The sequence below is a fragment of the Podarcis vaucheri genome (genome assembly GCF_965113315.1).
Source record: "Podarcis vaucheri genome assembly, chromosome: 6".
Taxonomy (NCBI): domain Eukaryota; kingdom Metazoa; phylum Chordata; class Lepidosauria; order Squamata; family Lacertidae; genus Podarcis; species Podarcis vaucheri.
In genome coordinates this window covers 76,801,979-76,822,825 of record NC_138764.1, presented here as the reverse complement: position 1 = coordinate 76,822,825, position 20,847 = coordinate 76,801,979, and the positions used below count along the sequence as shown (strand labels likewise).

At 42.6% G+C, this 20,847-nt stretch overlaps 2 long non-coding RNA genes across 2 annotated transcripts in view; one reads left to right on the top strand and one right to left on the bottom strand.

The window, feature by feature from the left end:
* LOC309534385 overlaps positions 1 to 20,847 on the top strand; it is a 415,746-nt gene that overhangs the window by 311,667 nt on the left and 83,232 nt on the right. The window lies entirely within an intron of this gene.
* LOC309534419 overlaps positions 1 to 20,847 on the bottom strand; it is a 36,348-nt gene that overhangs the window by 2,609 nt on the left and 12,892 nt on the right. The window lies entirely within an intron of this gene.

Below are 20,847 nucleotides of genomic sequence, written 5' to 3'. Positions count from 1 at the left end.
GAGAGTGTACCACTTATACAAACCAGCACATCTGACTCCATTCCCATTCACATATACTTAATGGGTTTGGGGGATAAAATTCTATTTAGAGCACCGGAGTATATTGTAGCCACTTCTTATTTACCAGACTGAAAACATACATTAAGAAGTTATCACTTATCTTGCAGGAGAAAAATTGAGAGTGAAGGGCCCATTCCATGCTTTGCATGCAGCCATACTTCCTCAGTTACTAAAATGCCTATTGATGTACCAGTCCAGGAAGAAATAAGATTTTCATTATGATATGCAGACTGCAAAGATTGTAGTCTAATGGCCCCCTATTCCCAAGGAGGAACAAAATGGCTTGGGACCAGTATAAGTGAAGAAAGGCTTATATAGCATTGTGCAGACGTGTGCTCTGCACACAACTGAATGGGGGAGAGGATTGAAAGTGGGCTGCTAGCCTTGCCCCCAATCTCCATTCATTCAGTTCAATGTTCTTTCTGCACAGGGGCCTTCAGGGGTAGGAAACCTCTTTCTGCCAGAGGGATGCGTTGTCTTGTGGTCAATCTTTTGGGGGATGTATGCCAGTACTGGCTGGGTGGCGTTATGTAGCTTTCACTGCTTGCTTCCATTTTGTGTTCAGGATAGATTTGGCTGAAGACAGGATTGGCTGTGGTGGATGACCATATGAAAGGATGACCTTCCTTCTTTGACCTTATATACAGTCCCGTGGTTGCTTTCTGTATGCTTGACCATCTTGTCAGTGAGCTAATCACGAGGATCCAGAAAGTTCATTTCTCCTCAGGAAATGAGGTTGCAATAATGGTAGCATAATTGAGTACTGAATAAAAAGCACCAGTTGTGGGTTTTGACATCCTGAAACCTCTGCTTTAGACTCAGGATGCAGGCTTCTTCGACCAAGTGGGAATCCCATAGAATTGCAAATACAAACTAGACAGAACAATGGCACTTCCAGGATGAGTCAGACAATCTCAAGCCGTAAACATTGTTCTCAAAAGGGAAATCCATTCAGGAAGATCACACACACACCGCAGCCAGCATTCCAGATGAGTCATTATTTATTGACTACCTGCTCAAATATACAACGTATTAGAATTTGCAGTCCCCTTTCATTCCCTCACTTTCACAAAATTCCTTTTTGTTCCCCCATTTTTTCCAACCTACTTTCATTTTCTTCATGTTGGCCCCGTATCATTGGTCTTTTTTTTCCAATTCCCCAAGACACACTTTGGATCCTCCACAAAGTACCAATAGAAAGTTGTTTTCATTGCCATGGAGGGCTTCTGAGCATTAGCACCCCAAGAAGGTCTTGCTTCTCCCATAGCCATGGTTTGGGATCCCAGCAGAAATCAGGCATGGCTTTGTGTCTCAGCTGTCCAGCCTGCTTCATTGCTTCTAGCTTCTAATTGACACATCTCCACTTATGCTTTTTGTTCTTTTAACTACCAAACAGTTGAGGGAGGGGACAACACCATTTGTCTTCTACCAGACAGCCACTTCCTTTGTTACCTTAACAACCCATACTTACAGTGCCATTAGCAAGAAACTTGTCTGGCTACTCCAGCAGTTGGATCCTTGTTGGATGCAGGAATTAGAAAGGACACAGGCATACAGTGGTGCCTCGCAAGACGAAATTAATTCGTTCCTCAAGTTTTTTCGTCTAGCGAATTTTTTGTCTTGCGAAGCACAGTGTCGGGAAAGTTTTGGAAAAGCTTCAAAAATCACCAAAGTCTTCAAAAACCTCAAAAAAGGCTACCACACCACGTTCTATGAGTTGCTCCTCGAAGTCAAGTCGCAACTGTATTAACGGTGTTAAGAAAAAGGAAACAAACTTGCAAGACGTTTTCATCTTGCGAAGCAAGCCCATAGGGAAATTCGTCTTGCGAAGCAGCTCAAGAAACGCAAAACCCTTTCGTATAGCGAGTTTTTCATCTTGCGAGGCATTCGTCTTGTGGGGCACCACTGTATAGCCTACTCCTTACAAATTCACAATATAAATTCCCTTTGGGGTTTGGTATCAGAGAGGGAATGCAGATGTGCTTGCAAACCAGCAGGGGAAGGATGCTGTTGCTTCATGAGATCTGCATAGCAGAAAGTCAAAATACAATGTAGAGGCTAACTCTCTCCATAGAAACATGAGTTGTTATGGGAGGGATGGAAGAAGAGCTTTATCTACAAGTAATATCACACCTACATAACTGAAATTCCACTCCATCAGTTAGCAGGAAAACCTTCCTAGTTTTTAAGCTTTCAGACAAGCTTTCCAAAAGGCTGGCTGAGTTGAGCGGCTTCTATTAAACTTGCATTAGTTAAAGACAAACAATTTAGAGCCATTTATCTATAGCCACAAAGCCTCCAATTTAAACCCCGGAAGTGAGGGGGAGGGGGATAGGGAAGTATGAATCTACAGCCTTAGATTTTCTGTGCACTGCTTAGATCAAAAGACATCAGGATGAGTGTTTTGTGCAATGATCAAAAGACTTAGCAGAAGCTGCACCTGTCAGCAGAACAAGTTCAGTTTTGTATAGACAAAACCCAGAGTGGAGCTGGCATAGCATGAGAGACAGAAGGCCTCTGAAGCAGCAAAGTGTAAGTGCAGAGAGTGTATTTAGAGCAAGGATGTGTAAATATAGGATTAAATGCTAATGCCAGATGATAAAGTTCTAATGTTCTTTCATTAGACCATTCCTAGCTAATAGTTCCTTGATCAGCACATCTCCTGGAAGATAAATAGGATGGTAAGGAACAAATACATAAACAGTGCACCATGTCGATTGTTAAAATGAAATTGATGGATGACTCTTCTTCCGTGAGACTCCTTTGAATTACTGGATATAGATAAAAAGACCCATCATGTTATACTCATATGCTGGCTCTAATGACTATTAATAGGTACCAGTTACCCACATACACAAGAGGTTCAGTCTTATGGCTCTAGCATTCGTTTCCTGTTCAGTGCAGATAACAGAGCACTGTACTGTATTAAGAACCATTTTAACTCTGTTCCAAGATGATGGCAGAAAGATGTTGCTTTGGCAGAGCTGACATGCTTTCCTCCCAGAAGCAGAGGGCTACCATTTGAGCCACCCAAACTGCTTTAACTGTGGAAACTGCAGAGAGCAAAAACAGAGCTTCTGGGCTGTAGCTAGGCAGCCTCCTTCTCTTATCAGCATGTTTTAAAGGAAATCTGATATGCCCAGTTCTAGCCCTCTTCTAATGGACATAGCAACGAGTTACATACATGCAGCTGCATGCTAAAACACTGGGCATTCAAAAAGCGACGACCCACTAAGAAAAACCACGAGCAGAGTGAGCTCGTGGCCGTGGGATCCGGCGGGCACCTAGAGCGACCCCCAAAACGAAGAAGGGACCCCGTAAGGGGCTCCGGAAGCGCGGAGGGGAAGCGGTGCTGTGGATTCATCGCTCTTTCTGCGGGAGTGAAGCCGCGCGGCTGTTGCGGATGAGCGCCGACCTTTCTTCCTTTTACATTGGATTACAAACCAACTACTCGTGAGTAAGATTTACTCAAAATTGGATTACAAATTTATGAATTTGGCTGAAAGCGGGAGGCGAGAAAAAGGAAGTCCGTCTCCCGAGGATGCTAGTGATCAAAAGCAAAGATTTGACAAGCTGGAAGCAGTGCGGAGAGATTTTAAAGTGAGACATCATACGTTCGGAAAAGTCGGAAACTGAAGCAGGCAAGTTACTTTTATTTCCTTGCTATTTTCTGTACCTTATTTGGGGACTTTCTCCTCTGCTGGACTTTTCTAAATTCTAAAGACTTTAAAACCCCCAGTCCCGGACTTGCAGTGGGACAAAAGGCTACTTTGCGGATACACTTATAAATTTGAAATGGACACTTAGAGGCATTACTGTTGGATACAATTAAACAACTGTACTTTGCACCCTTTAAGAAACTTATGGCAACACTGTGAGAGCTCTGCTAGAGGGAAAAGGTCTTTTCCAAGGATCATCGTTAATTTACTTAACTTAAGGAACTTTAATGGCGTCTGAAATTTTGTTTCTTCTTCCCTGAATTGCAACATTACTCCCTCTAGTGGAACTTGGGACTTACAATTTCCTGAGAACCAACTTTGCTTTGTCTTTCTGTGGTTAGATTGTTTACGCTTGTGCCTGCCTTTCTCATGAAACTTTTGACAGTCTGACCTTGAATCCAAAGACAGGTGTGGAATGAGCGACAGGGTAAAAACAAGAGCTGCGTCGAAGGCAGGGAAAGGCAAACTGACACAAACAACCCTGTTTTCTCAGGGACGTAGATCTTCAGTCCCTGCTGTTTTACAGACTGCACCCTCGCCAACAACACCAGCTGAAGAAGCTGAACAACCAATAGGTGAGGATATGGCATCTGGAGGATCTAACACTCTTTTAGAGGAAATGTTACAACAATTCGCAATTTTGAACAAAAAAGTGGATGATCAAACTGCAAAAATTGACTTAGCCACATCTTCAATTACCAAACTTTCGGAACAGGTGGCCAAGCATTCACAAGATATTGGAAATTTAAACGACGCAACATCTGAAAATCGAAAATTGGCGGAGGCTGCGATTGGAAAAGCAGAGGCTGCAGCCAAAGGAGTGGAGGAACTGAAAGGAGAGGTAAGACCGCTCCACAAACATATTACAGACCAGCAGGCCTACCTGTCTTTGGTGGAACTGCGAAACAGGGAAAATAACCTGAGATTACGCTCTATCCCAGAGATTGAGAAAGAGGATTTGACCGGCTTTTTAACGGCAGAATTTTCCAAATTCTGGGGTATAAACCAAGACACAGATTTCAAAATAACGACTGCATTTAGATTGGGAAGAGTCGTTGGGAAGGACAGGCCTAGAGACTGTTTGATTATTTTAAGGACTAAACAGGAGAGAGACAAGCTACTTGATTTACACTTCAATAAAGCACTTGTGATCCAGGATAGAAGAGCACAAATTTACAAAGATATCCCTAAACAATTACTGGATCTAAGAGCCAACTACACTGACCTAACTGGACTTTTGAGAGGTAACGGAATACTTTACAGGTGGGAGTTCCCACAAGGTGTCTTATTTAAATACAAAGGAAAGAAGATAAAAATCAAAACGAAAGAGGATTGCCAGAAGTTCCTACACGATCACGGAGAAGACCTACAGAAAGGAGCAGCTATTTGGCCACCACCAGAGTTAGGGAAAGAGTTACCACCTTCGGACTCGGACAAAAAAGAGGACACCCCACAAGAGTAACAACAGATTGATACAAGATGTCTCTGCAGCTGTATAGTTGGAACATTAATGGCGCGAATTCCCCAGAAAAACGCAAACGGATCTTCCATATCCTAAAGAAAGAGAATTTGGATATAATTTGTTTGCAAGAAACCCATGTGACAAGGGTACACAGGAAGGTGTTAATAAATAAAAGATTAGGCCAAGAATTCATCTCATCAGACAGAGTCAAGAAGAGAGGCGTGGTGATTTACGCCAAAGAGACTCTTTCACCGAAATTTTTGTTTAAAGATGAACAAGGAAGAATCCTGGCTATTGAGATTTCGACCCAAGGAGAGAAAATTTTGATATTAGGAATTTATGCACCAAACGAGGGGAAATCAGAATTTTATAAGAAGCTGCATGAGACATTATTGGACTATCTGGACTATTCTAACATCATTATGATGGGAGACATGAATGGGGTTGTCTCTACTTTTATGGATAAGTCACAGAACCAGAATTTGACTAAAGATGGAAGACTACCAAAAACTTTCTTTGAATTAACTGACAATATGGATTTAATTGACTCATGGAGGACGAGAAACCCCCTAGGTAAAGAAGGAACTTTCTTTTCTGAGGCCCACCTGTCATGGACAAGGATCGACCAAATTTGGACAACTAGAGGGCTGGCACCTAAGACCACAAAAATAGAAATCTGCCCAAAGACTTGCTCCGACCATAACGCTCTGAAAATGGAAATGAGATTTACTACTGCCGACTCCTTCAGATGGAAAATGAATGACAACCTGCTAAGAGATCAAGAGATTGTAAAGAAGGCCCAAAAAGCTTTAAAGGACTATTTTGAAATCAACTTGAACACCTCGGTGGAAAAAAGAACAATCTGGGACGCGAGCAAAGCTGTTATGAGAGGGTTTCTGATACAACAGAATACGATTAAGAAAAAACTCTGGAATGGTAAAAAGGACAAGATATTGGAGAAGATAAGAGACGGCGAGAAAAAATTAAGATTAAACCCAAAATCCAAAGAGACTTTAAGAGAAATTAAATTCCACCAGTCACAATATGCGCAACTGATTAACCAAGAAGTGGAATGGAGAATTAAACAAATGAAACAAAGATCATTTGAATCGGCGAATAAATGTGGGAAACTGCTAGCTTGGCAGTTGAAAAAGAGACAAAAATTAAACTATGTTACCAATCTAGAAGTTGAAGGAAAGAACATTCAGAAACCGGGAGAAATTAGAAAGTGTTTCCAGAAATATTTTAAAAAGCTGTATACACAAGGACCCGAGGATGTAACCGAGATAGAACAATTTTTGAAAGAAAATGGTCTTCCAGAAATATCTCAAGAGAAGAGATCAACCTTGAATTGTAAAATAACACAACAAGAAATCGAGGATGCCATTCAGAATATGCAGCTGGGCAAATCTCCAGGACCTGATGGACTCACCTCCAAGTATTATAGGACGTTAAAAGACTATTTGATACAACCACTAGAGGAGGTTTGTAACCAGATTATGGGGGGAGGGAAGGCACCAGATACATGGAAAGAAGCATTCATCACATTGATACCTAAAGTGGAAACTGAAAAGACTCAACTTAAGAACTACCGTCCCATCTCACTCCTAAATGTGGATTATAAAATATTTGCGGATATTCTGGCCAACAGATTAAAAAAAGTATTAAATGAGATAATCCATAAAGACCAGGCCGGCTTTCTCCCAGGCAGACATTTGTTTGACAATACCAGGAACATTATTGATATCTTGGAACTTTTACAAACAAATATTAACACCAAAGCAGTATTGATCTTTATTGATGCGGAGAAGGCCTTTGATAACATTTCCTGGAAATTTATGAAGAAAAATTTGGAAGGGATGGGAGTGGGAAGGGGGTTTGAGAATGGAATAGAAGCAATCTATTCAGAACAAAAAGCTAAGTTGATAGTGAACAATGTGGTGACAGAAGAACTTCATATTGAAAAAGGAACACGACAGGGATGCCCCCTATCCCCCTTATTGTTTATTTCAGTCCTGGAGGTTTTGCTGAACATGATAAGGGAGGATCGGCAGGTACAAGGAATACGGGTCGGAGCGAAACAATATAAACTGAAAGTATTTGCAGATGACCTGGTTTTAACACTACAGGAGCCAGAACCCAGTACAAAAAGAGTTTTAGAACTGATCCAGAAATTTGGTCGGGTGGCGGGTTTTAAGTTGAACAAGCAAAAAACTAAAGTCTTAGGGAAAAACTTGACGGCCATGGAAACAGAAGGGTTTCAGAAAGAGACAGAACTAAATATTGTTAAGAAAGTGAAATACCTGGGGGTCAATCTGTCTTCCAAGAATTTGAATCTATTTAAAGATAATTATGAGAAATGTTGGTTAGAAGTTAAAAAAGATTTAGAAATTTGGTCAAGACTGAAATTATCCTTGTTAGGCCGAATTGCAGCTATAAAGATGAACGTTTTGCCAAAGATGTTGTTTTTGTTTCAAGCCTTGCAGATTGTGGACAGAGTGGAATGTTTTGGAAAGTGGCAGAAGGACATTTCTAGGTTTGTCTGGCAGGGCAAAAAGCCCCGAATAAAGTTTAAGATATTAACTGATGCAAAAGAGAGAGGGGGGTTTGCCCTGCCGGACTTAAGGCTATACTATGAAGCGGCAGCCTTCTGCTGGATGAAAGATTGGATTCTATTAGAAAACACTGATGTCCTAGATCTGGAAGGCTTCAACAATTCGTTAGGTTGGCATGCGTACTTGTGGTATGACAAGGGTAAATCATATGGAATGTTTAAAAACCATATTGTCAGAAAAGCAATATATATGGTCTGGAAAAAATACAAAGACTTATTGGAAAGCAAAACTCCGAGGTGGATCTCACCAATAGAGGCCAAAGCTCGGAAAACAACCAATATGGAGGCTTATTGGCCGAAATATTGGGAAATAATAGAAAATATTGAAGGTAACTGGAGATTGCAGAGCTTTGAAAAACTAAAGGATAAGGTGCAAAATTGGCTGCATTATGCCCAAATTAATGAGGTTTTTAAGCTAGACAAAAAAACAGGTTTCCAGGTGGAAAAATCGAAACTTGAGACAGAGTTGCTTGAACCAAAGACCAAGTTATTATCGAGAATGTATAACTTGCTGCTTAAATGGAACACTCAAGATGAGACAGTTAAACCAGCAATGATAAAATGGGCTCAGGACATTGGTTATAATATTATGTCTGATGACTGGGAAAGGTTATGGACCACCGGTATGAAGTTTACTGCATGTAATGCTTTGAAAGAAAACATTATGAAAATGGTATACAGGTGGTACATGACCCCGGTTAAGCTAGCTAAGATTTACCATTTGTCCGATAACAAATGTTGGAAATGCAAGGAAGCTGAGGGAACATTCTTTCACCTCTGGTGGACCTGCCCAAGACTGAAGGCCTTCTGGGAAATGATCTATAATGAGTTAAAAAAGGTGTTTAAGTACACTTTTCCCAAGAAACCAGAGGCCTTCCTTCTGGGCATTGTCGGCCAGAAGGTGTCTAAAAAGGATAGAACTTTTTTTATGTACGCTACAACAGCAGCAAGAATTCTTATCGCTAAGCATTGGAAGATCCAAGATTTGCCCACACTGGAGGACTGGCACACGCAACTGATGAACTACATGGAATTAGCCGAGATGACTGCAAGGATTCGAGACTTGGGAGAAGAAGCAATGGAGGAGGACTGGAAAAAATTTAAAGACTATTTGCAAAAGTATTATAAGTTATATGAAACATAAGATGTCGTGTGATTGGGAATCTAGCTCCAGTAACAAAACTTAATTATTTATGAAATTTGACAAGATTTATGAAAGAATCAAGGTTTAAATGGGTAAAAACGATATTATGGTATATTGCTCAGAGTATATATTGATCAAGAGATTTAAATTTAAACTGTAATTGAAAATAGAAAGAAACATACGAAATAAGGATATAATTTGCTGATAAATTTATTGTTAAGAAATGCATTCTGCGAGGGATGGGGGAAGTCCAATGGAAATTTGAAATGAGTTATTGAAATGGTCGTGTTTTTCTTTTTCCTTTTTTTCTGGTCTTTTTTTTTTTTTCTTACTTTTTGATCTCTTTGTTATTTTTGTAAAAAATGTAATAAAAATTATTATTAAAAAAAAAAAAAAAAACACTGGGCATTCAAGAAATGACTGCTGGTAGGTTGAGAGTTCAGAGGTAAAGTTTAGAAGCTAGCCCAGGCTCAAAAAGTCAAAGGAAGTCTAGGCTATTTCACTCAAAATGGCAGCCACATTGAGGTCAGTTCAGGTCCCCTCATTTAGCATCAGGGTAGTCTCTGTCACCAGGAAGAATAAAAAAAATCCTTCCAGTAGCACCTTAAAGACCAACTAAGTTAGTTCTTGGTATGAGCTTTCGTGTGCATGCACACTTCTTCAGATACACTGAAACAGAAGTTGCCAGATCCTTCTATATAGTGAGAAGGTGGGGAGGGGTGTTACTCAGAAGGGTGGTGGGAATGGGAGATAGGCAGATAGCTGAGAGAGCCTGTTGACGACTCTTAACGACTGTAATAGGTCTTACAGGAAAAGGCAAGGGGTGAGAAGGTGAGAAATGGTTTAGTCATGTATAGTGAGATAAGAATCCAATGTCTTTGTTCAGCCCAGGTCTTTCCATGGTTTTAAGTTTGGTAATGAGTTGTAATTCAGCAGCTTCTCTTTCCAGTCTATTTCTGAAATTCCTTTGTAGTAAAACAGCTACTTTGAGATCTTGTATAGAATGTCCTGGGAGATTGAAGTGTTCTCCTACTGGTTTCTCTGTTTTGTGATTCTTGATGTCAGATTTATGTCCGTTTATTCTTTGGCGTAAGGTTTGGCCTGTTTGTCCAATATAGAGAGCTGAAGGACACTGTTGGCATTTGATGGCATACACAATGTTAGACGATGAGCAATTAAATAGTCCCGAGATGGTATGTGTGATGTTGTTGGGGCCAGTAATGGTGTTGTCCGGGTGTATGTGGCAGCAAAGTTGGCATCTGGGTTTATTGCAGGCTCTGGTGCCAGTGTCTGTGTTAAGTCTGGTTGTAGTATTATTGTGGGTTAGGAGTTGTTTAAGATTGGGTGGCTGTCTGTAGGCAATGAAAGGTCTACCTCCCAGAGCTTGAGAAAAAGAACTGTCATTGTCCAGGAGAGGTTGTAGATCTCTGATGATGCGTTGTACTGTTTTAACTTTGGAGCTGTATGTGATGACTAGAGGTGTTCTGTTATTTTCTTTTTGGGGTCTGTCTTGCAGCAAGTTCTCTCTGGGTATCAGTCTGGCTCTGTTGATCTGTTGTCTAACTTCATCTGCTGGGTATTTTAGTTCTGAGAAGGTTTGCTGTAGATCTCTTAGGTGAGAGTCTCTGTCTGTAGAATTGGAACAGATGCGGCTGTAACGTAGTGCCTGGCTATATACAATGGACTGTTTGGTATGTTTGGGATGGTAGCTAGAGGCGTGTAGATATGTTTGTCGGTCAGTTGGTTTGCGGTATAAGGTGGTGTCTATGCGCCCATCCTGTATTTTTATAGTAGTGTCCAAAAAAATGTATTTCTTGCATAGATTGATTCATTGTAAGGTTGATTGTGGGGTGAAAATCATTAAATTTCTGGTGAAAGGTGCCCAGGGTCTGTTGACCATGTGTCCAGATGATAAAAATATCGTCAATGTATCGCAGGTACAAGAGAGGTTTGAGTGGGTAGGAGTTCAGGAAACGTTGTTCTAAATCTGCCATGAAGATGTTGGCATACTGTGGGGCCATGCGGGTGCCCATTGCTGTGCCGCTGATCTGAAGGAACAGGTCATCACCGAATTTGAAGTTGTTGTGGGTAAGGACAAATTGGCAGAGTTTGGTGGCAAGGTCTGCTGTGGTTTTATCTGAAATGGTGTTCCTTATAGCTTGTAAACCATCGTTGTGTGGGATGTTGGTATACAGAGATTCCACATCCATAGTAGCTAGTAAAACAGTACAACGCATCATCAGAGATCTACAACCTCTGCTGGACAATGACAGTTCTCTTTCTCAAGCTCTGGGAGGAAGACCTTTCATTGCCTACAGACAGCCACCCAATCTTAAACAACTCCTAACCCACAATAATACTACAACCAGACTTAACACAGACACTGGCACCAGAGCCTGCAATAAATGCCTTCTTTGCCTCAGTCTTCTCCGATAAAGAAAACAATGCCCGACCTGAAGAATTTGGAGCAAATGATTCAGCAAAGGAAACACAGCCCAGAATAACTAAGGAGATAGTACAAGAATATTTGGCTAGTTTAGATGTATTCAAGTCTCCAGGGCCAGATGAACTGCATCCAAGAGTATTAAAAGAACTGGCAGATGTGATCTCAGAACCACTGGCAGTCATCTTTGAGAATTCCTGGAGAACAGGCGAAGTCCCGGCAGACTGGAGGAGGGCAAATGTTGTCCCTATTTTCAAAAAGGGGAAAAGAGAGGACCCAAATAATTACCGCCCAGTCAGTCTGACATCAATAGCAGGGAAGATTCTGGAGCAGATCATTAAGCAAACAGTCTGTGAGCACCTAGAAAGGAATGCTGTGATCACCAATAGTCAGCATGGATTTCTGAAAAATAAGTCATGTCAGACTAACCTGATCTCGTTTTTTGACAGAATTACAAGCCTGGTAGATGAAGGGAACGCAGTGGATGTAGCCTACCTTGATTTCAGCAAGGCATTTGACAAGGTGCCCCATGATATTCTTGTAAAGAAGCTGGTAAAATGCGGTCTTGACTATGCTACCACTCAGTGGATTTGTAACTGGCTGGCTGACCGAACCCAAAGGGTGCTCATCAATGGTTCCTCATCATCCTGGAGAAGAGTGACTAGTGGGGTGCCACAGGGTTCTGTCTTGGGCCCGGTCTTATTCAACATCTTTATCAACGACTTGGATGATGGACTCAAGGGCATCCTGATCAAATTTGCAGATGACACCAAACTGGGAGGGGTGGCTAACACCCCAGAGGACAGGATCACACTTCAAAACGACCTTGACAGATTAGAGAACTGGGCCAAAACAAACAAGATGAATTTTAACAGGGAGAAATGTAAAGTATTGCACTTAGGCAAAAAAAATGAGAGGCACAAATACAAGATGGGTGACACCTGGCTTGAGAGCAGTACATGTGAAAAGGATCTAGGAGTCTTGGTTGACCACAAACTTGACATGAGCCAACAGTGTGACGCGGCAGCCAAAAAAGCCAATGCAATTCTGGGCTGCATCAATAGGAGTATAGCATCTAGATCAAGGGAAGTAATAGTGCCACTGTATTCTGCTCTGGTCAGACCTCACCTGGAGTACTGTGTCCAGTTCTGGGCACCACAGTTCAAGAAGGACACTGACAAACTGGAACGTGTCCAGAGGAGGGCAACCAAAATGGTCAAAGGCCTGGAAACGATGCCTTATGAGGAACGGCTAAGGGAGCTGGGCATGTTTAGCCTGGAGAAGAGGAGGTTAAGGGGTGATATGATAAAGGTAAAGGTAAAGGTACCCCTGCCCGAGCGGGCCAGTCTTGACAGACTCTGGGGTTTGTGCGCCCATCTCACATCTATTGGCCGGGGGCCAGCGCTGTCCAGGGACACTTCCGGGTCACGTGGCCAGCGTGACAACGCTGCTCTGGCGAGCCAGAGCCGCACACGGAACGCCGTTTACCTTCCCGCTGGTAAGCGGTACCTATTTATCTACTTGCCCCCGGGGATGCTTTCGAACTGCTAGGTGGGCAGGCGCTGGGACCGAGCAGCGGGAGCGCACCCCGCCACGGGGATTTGAACCGCCGACCTTTCGATCGGCAAGCCCTAGGCGTTGAGGCTTTAGCCCACAGCGCCACCCGCGTCCCAGGGGTGATATGATAGCCATGTTCAAATATATAAAAGGATGTCACATAGAGGAGGGAGAAAGGTTGTTTTCTGCTGCTCCGGAGAAGCGGACACGGAGCAATGGATCCAAACTACAAGAAAGAAGATTCCACCTAAACATTAGGAAGAACTTCCTGACAGTAAGAGCTGTTCGACACTGGAATTTGCTGCCAAGGAGTGTGGTGGAGGCTCCTTCGTTGGAGGTCTTTAAGCAGAGGCTTGACAACCATATGTCAGGAGTGCTCTGATGGTGTTTCCTGCTTGGCAGGGGGTTGGACTCGATGGCCCTTGTGGTCTCTTCCAACTCTATGATTCTATGATTCTATGATTCTAAACCCAGATGCCAACTTTGCTGCCACATACACCCAGACAACACCATTACTGGCCCCAACAACATCACACATACCATCTCGGGACTATTTAATTGCTCATCGTCTAACATTGTGTATGCCATCAAATGCCAACAGTGTCCTTCAGCTCTCTATATTGGACAAACAGGCCAAACCTTATGCCAAAGAATAAACGGACATAAATCTGACATCAAGAATCACAAAACAGAGAAACCAGTAGGAGAACACTTCAATCTCCCAGGACATTCTATACAAGATCTCAAAATAGCTGTTTTACTACAAAGGAATTTCAGAAATAGACTGGAAAGAGAAGCTGCTGAATTACAACTCATTACCAAACTTAAAACCATGGAAAGACCTGGGCTGAACAAAGACATTGGATTCTTATCTCACTATACATGACTAAACCATTTCTCACCTTCTCACCCCTTGCCTTTTCCTGTAAGACCTATTACAGTCGTTAAGAGTCGTCAACAGGCTCTCTCAGCTATCTGCCTATCTCCCATTCCCACCACCCTTCTGAGTAACACCCCTCCCCACCTTCTCACTATATAGAAGGATCTGGCAACTTCTGTTTCAGTGTATCTGAAGAAGCGTGCATGCACACGAAAGCTCATACCAAGAACTAACTTAGTTGGTCTTTAAGGTGCTACTGGAAGGAATTTTTTTATTTTGACTATGGCAGACCAACACGGCTACCTATCTACTACTCACCAGGAAGAAGAAGGGATCACCCACTCAGCCCTGGAATTGGGGTGGAATTCTCCAGGCCATCACCATAGACCCACCCCCTCTCAGATAAAATGCACTGCACTTTGTGAAAGCTCGACCTACACAGGGGAACATCTTACTCATACTGCTGGCAATGCATTGCAGACAAAACGTTCACAGAAAAGAATATATAGTTTCTAACTGCTTTGTAAGCTGCTTCCCACTGCCTTCTCTGAATTCTTAGAAAATGGGTTTTGGTCACTGAATCATAATATTAATTTCAGAACACATTATGGTTGCACGCCACCCCGATTCCAGGGGTTCTAGGTGCTCACCCAAGGTTCATGTTTCCTTTGGGGAATGAGGCACAGTGGAGACTGTGGTGTATTTATGCACACTGCGCAGCTGTCCCATTTTAAGTGGAACATCCTGGATTTACAGAAGCCACCCCGGCTTCTGATTCCATTCCCAAACGTCTTGTTTTGGCTCCTGAACTCTGGCTGTTCCAGAGTAAAAGGCACACTTTTTGGGTCCTACACTCTGGTGCAAGACAGTTGCCTCCCACCAGATAGTTGGACCAAAAGACAGGACCAAAAGTGTCCTCTCACCTTGTGCCCATGTGCCACCCACTCCCCCTTCTCCTTCCAGAAGTGGTGCTGGCTTCCGGAAGTATGTCAGCTGAAAAGCTGAGTCTCTGCAGCCCTTGAAGCAGCAACGGCCATGGCCATCGCTGCAGAGGTGAAGGCAGCAGCAGTGGCCGAAAGTGTGTAAGGGCCTGGTCAGTGGTGTGGTGCAGGGGGAGGGGTGAGCCACAAGGGAGGGAGGGAGCCGAGAGTCGAGGGTGGGGCCTGAGGGAACTGGGGTGGGGCCTCTGTTGAGGTTGTGACCCGATTTGCCTCACTGGGATGTTGGTCTGCTTTATGATATATTGTTTATTTACACATATATACAGCCTGAGCCTATGATCAGTGGCGAAACTGCATGCTCTGGCACCGGGGGCGGAGAGCTGGTGGGGGCATGGCTGGCATGTGTCCTGGGGATGTGGCACATTGCGTGTCTTGGGGGCGGCCGCGCTGGTACCCCCTCCCCAATGGTGCAGGGGGCGGTGCACTCCCTTCGCCCCCCGTTCCTCCACCAGTGACTATGATGGAGGGGTTCAGAACATTAGCACCCCAAGATGGCTTTGTTTCTCCCATAGGCATAGCCCTGGATCTAAACAGACATCAAACTCCACGTTCTGCCTGCTGCTTTGAGTCTCTGTCACATAGCTTCTTCCTAACCTAAGTTTCTAACTCACATTGCTCCCAATTCTCTACTGTAAACCCTGGCTTTATCTGTTGAGGGAGAAGTCCCATCTCTGTTTCTTTGATCCATTGTTTTCTTAATGGTTCATCCCCCATATTATCACCTCACACAGAAAGCTTAGACTAGCTTAACAAGCTTTTGACACTTGCTGATTCCACATGGGTCTCGTCCCAGGTTTAACATTCTGAGCCTTGATTAAATTCTAACAGTTACTGGTTCCAGGAATTTAGAAATGTCTAGCACCCACAGAACTCATAACATTACATTTGTCAATGCAATTTCTGCGCACGTACACACTGATGAGTTGTTTTGGAGGCAAAAAGATAAGGTTGTTTGTAGGATTGTACTTGACATTCAGATGGTGTGTTGTAAGGAATATGTATGTATTGTATGCTTCATTTCTGCGAGAGCATTCAAATTGGTTTGAGGGGGGACACTGAATAAAGTGTTAGCAATAAATCTGCAAGAAAACTGACATTAGAGCAGCGCTTGCCCAAGGATAAATAGCACCCTGTTTGCGGTTACTCCTGGATACATCCCCTTGCATGAACAAGTCTGGGGTATTCTTAGGTCCAGTATTGGCTCAGAGGGAAAGGGGTCTTTGCCCCTCTTTTTTATGGCAGGGAGATATATTTCTATCAGATTTTAAATGGAAATATGGAACATGCATCAACCAGGTTGCTCATTCACATTGCAAATGCAGCTCCTCTTATTTCTCTTATGTTTTGTCAATGATCAGATTTAAAATTAAGAAACACTGTGAGAGAGCAGTGCAAGACAGTGATGTAAACCTTACGTATGAAACTAGCAATGTCTACTTACTGGCTGGAATATATGTATCTTGGTGACTTGTAAAGCTCACTTCAAGCATGAGATGAGCATGACATTTAAAGTGAGGCAAAGAAGAAATCAAGTCCTCCCTCTATGCTTCCCTCTAATACGCAGGCTGTCTCCAAAACTTCTCACTCCCAGCAGTAGCAATGTTGGACTAAAGGAAGAGAGGGAGCTCTCCCATTCCTCCCTTTAACTTGGCTCCCAGCTACTGTTATGAACCAAGCATCACAAGCACTGGGAAATGAAATTTCCCCAGCACAATTGACCTCTGCCGGTTGCAATGGGGAAATTGTGTTTCCCAGTGCTCCTAACACCTGGCTTGCAGTCATAGCAGCAGGAGCAGCTAGCCTGGTGAGGTGGAGCCATGGTAATAGCTTCCCAGCAGTGGCCTTGCTATCACTTACCAGGAGAGGGAGGGGGAGGGGAAAAGCAGTAGTGCAGTCAGGGTTGCACAGTGTACCAGTGGAGCCAATCCAACACTCCTAGAGCACCAGTGTTGTCCCAACCTCAATGCTGTTCCCTTCACTGGCCCAGAAAATAGTAATGATGCTCCCGCCAGGGGGCTATGGCTATGGCTGTGACTCTGCCCCACCAGCAGCATGAGAGATGCCACGGGAGTCTCAGAGTAGCCCCCTTCCTTTCTCCTAGGAGCCATCTACGTAAGTAGTTTGGAGTTACAGAACAGGTTTGGAGGCAGGCAGGCACAGAGAGGTAAATGGGCAAGAGAGAAGGAGGGTTGGTGGCTCAGAGTTTGGAAGAGAATCAGGTCCCATCTTGTTCCTGGTGGCATTGTTGTCAGAGATCTGTGGGTATCTGACTGAGCTTCAAATTGGACTTGAAGTAAACCAAGCTATTTTCTGAATGTTGAAGGAAATAGAATTCAGTTTTCCAGGTCCAGGTCTGGCCTGCCAAGGGAGTTCATACCATCACCTACTAAAACACTCCATCTATGAATACTCCATAAAGTAGATTTCCAAGAATGGGTTGTTACTAGCGTCACATTTTCAGTAGTTTTGTTAATGTTGTAAACATTGCCACTGACAGGAGAAGCTTTGGTTTGTAATTTCAGACTGATAAATCCTGGATGCTTTTTGTGGAGAGAAAAATCTCATTTAATTTCCTAACTTGTTCCATGCTTTAAAAAACACAGTGTTTTAACTTCTGAAATAACACACAAGACTAGTACTTCTGAACTGTTCCCAGAACATTGAACTGGATGCATGTTATCTCAATCAAGTTATACACTCATCAAGCTGTTTTGAAAATGGCTACAGAATACTAAACAATACAGGCGAGCAGATCTTTGATAAGACTTTTTAAAAGAGCTTTTCCAGTGCTTAACAGAGCATACAAAATGGGCCAGCTATATAGCCCTAAGTATTAGGCTGTCATGGGGGGGAAAGTCATGGGTTATGGTTCATTGTGTAATGATTTCTGGACACCAGCAAATAAATTATCCATTTTAAATTAAAGAGAGTGCCTGACAGTTTTTTGAATATCATAAATGTATCTAAAAATCATAAGCAAACAAGGTTCTCTCCAATATCTTACTAATATGAAGAACTTTCTCGATGAATAAATATCTTAATTAAACACAAGTAATTAAACTAAAAGCCCTATCAAATGTAGCTTGTCACTCAGCATACAACATTTAATTCAATCTTTCTTTTCCATTCCCTGGTACCTTTTCCCCCAATAAACAAATTCATTCACAGAAGATCAAGTTTCACTAACCCAGAAAGCAGATGACAGTCAATCAGCTAATTGACACAGGAAAGGCTTTTATATAAATGTTGTCTAATTAAAGCTCATATAAAATTTAATGTTACACGGGCTTCTTGTGTTATACATTACTCTGTTACTAAACATTGCCCTGCGCCATTAAAGATTGTGGAAGCCATGTCAGAAAACCCAGAAAGACGGGCCATATATTTAGGCTTCACAGAAAGCAGCTGCTCTTGAACTATGAGCGGAATCATCAGCTATACTAATAACAAACTCAAGTGCTGAGTTACAATGACCATGTAACCAAAACAGAGCTACTGAGGAACAAGAAGGATGTTTGTAGTAGTAGAGAAAAAAACCTTAGCAATAAAATAAGGGTGGGGAATGAAGTATCCTGGTAGAAGGCATGGCAAGTTGTCTGGAACCCTGATCAGGAGTTCTCCACGATGCAATACAGTATTTAGTTCCTGGTCCCACTTGTAGATACCATGTACCGTATTTTTCCATCTATAAGACACCCCCAGGTATAAGACACCCCCTATTTTTGCGGCAACAACCAATCGCCAGTCCAGCCTCGGATATCCATGTACAAGACGTCCCCTAATTTTTTATATTTTTTTGGGGGGGACCTAGTCTTATACACGGAAAAATACGGTAATTGAACATTGTTTTCCTCTACACTTGGTTCATATTCATAAAACTGATCCAGATTAGGACTGTGCCATGTAGAAAGGGAGGATTTAAATGAAGTGTAGGGAACCTTTGGCCCTCCGAATGTTGCTGAACCACAACCTCCATCATCCCTGATCATTGGCTATGCTTCCCACTAAGTGAATCTTATAGAATCCTTTAAGAAGTACACAAACAGAGAGCACATAGCAAAATAGCTGCTCAGGAAGTAAAAACAGAACATTAATTCAAAAAGAATTAATCTAACTCCATCACTTGGTGGTCAAAGGGTTTGGTGATGCACCTTCTCAGAAAAAATGTCCCATGCAGAGCTTTTTCAGAAAGTTGTTTACAAAGGAAATATACATAATTTTCCCTTCAAGCATTCGCTAAGTCTGCTCTTAAAATATTCTAATTTCTTGGTGGCTATTTTATGTTGAATGTTGAAAGACTAGGTCTTTTAGAACATTGTAACAGAATCCTACTCATCTCTGAGATATTAGCCTTTCCCCAGCTAAAATCTGAAATAGCTGCTCTGCTCACCCTTCTTAGTTTTACAATTTAGAGAAAGTTTAAGAAACAGGGTTAAGCTCTCTTCAATGTCTTTGGGGTTATTTTTAAAGCTATTACTCCTGAGTTTATTAATAAAAATCAGGATTTAATACACCTGAGTTACATACATTATCTCTTCATTCCAGTGTATAAGACGCTGTCAGTAAACCTTCAAGAGCCAAGTGTTGTGTGCTTTTAGTCTTAGTTGGGTTTAGCTACCTGGTTTCTAAAACACTGAATTGTTTCACAAGTCAAGAGATGGATTTTTAAATCCTCCAAATCTTGCAGCAAATATACAGATCTTCGTCTAGAGTTACAAATCCGATCAGAAGGTTTGTAAAGCCCCACAAAAGATTTATCGGGGCAAGTTTTCATTTAACAACTCTGTTCTTTGCCTTGTTGGACATATACATAAGTGACTTAGGAGGATTCCAGAGTGCTGTCTCCTATTTGGGTTAGACTGATAAATCCTTCTCTTTACCTGTCACACCCACAAGTCAAAATCCTGATCTAGTTATCGGTTGTCTGTGTCTGCTAAGAAACTCAAAGCTAGGAAGGTGCTGTACACAAAGGGGAAGGAGAATGTTCACATCTGCAGCAGCATTCTGGCTGGGAGTGCAGTTTATTCCCATCCCACTCATCTCTGCCAGTGAAAGGCTTAGGAATATTCTGCAAGGGCTTTTTCTGCCTCTCAGAGATGATGTCGCGCATCTACAGCTGCTGCACAGCTACATATTTAGGCACCGTGGTGGAATGGTAGGACTGGCCCCAACCAGACAAAAAGCCTGCATTGTGCTTTCCCTTTCCCCTTGCCCAGCTATGAGAACTGCCCTTCTCCAAAGAGTATCCGCTGTTTGCTCACTTCTGCAATCAGTGGTGATGATGATGAACCCCACACTTTAGCTGAAAAGGCTTCCCAACCAGCTTACAGATATCAGTAAGGCATTCCCTGTGCTCAGGTTCTCAACAGAAAAGTCACAATGACACAAAAGGAACTGGTAGGGAGTAGGGAAGAAGCAAGCTCTGGCTGTATTGCTTAGTTACAGAGATCTTGTAGTGAACACTAAGAATGGAACAATTTGGAAAAAGCAGGCTAAAGTTCCTGGTGTTTCAGCATAGGTAATAGAGAGACGGTGCAGTTGAATCTCTCTCCCACCTCTCCCCATATGGACCAACCTGGACCCTGCAATCATCATCTGATGCCCTTCTTTGCATGCCTCCTCCACAAGAGTTCCAGAGGGTGGCAACACGAGAATGGGCCTTTTCTGCGGTGGCTCCCTGTTTGTGGAATGCTCTCCCTAGTGAAGCTCGCATAGTGCCTCCATTACATATCTTCAGACGCCAGGCAAAAACATTTCACTTAAACCAGGTGATTAACATTCTATGGCTTTTTAAATGTGTTTGTGGGAGTAAGGAGTTAATCATCATCATCATAATTTATTATTTATACCCCGCCCATCTGGCTGGGTTTCCCCAGCCACTCTGGGCGGCTTCCAACTGAATATTAAAAACAATACAGCATCAGACATTAAAAACTTCCCTAAATTCCCTAAGTTATTGATGTGCTT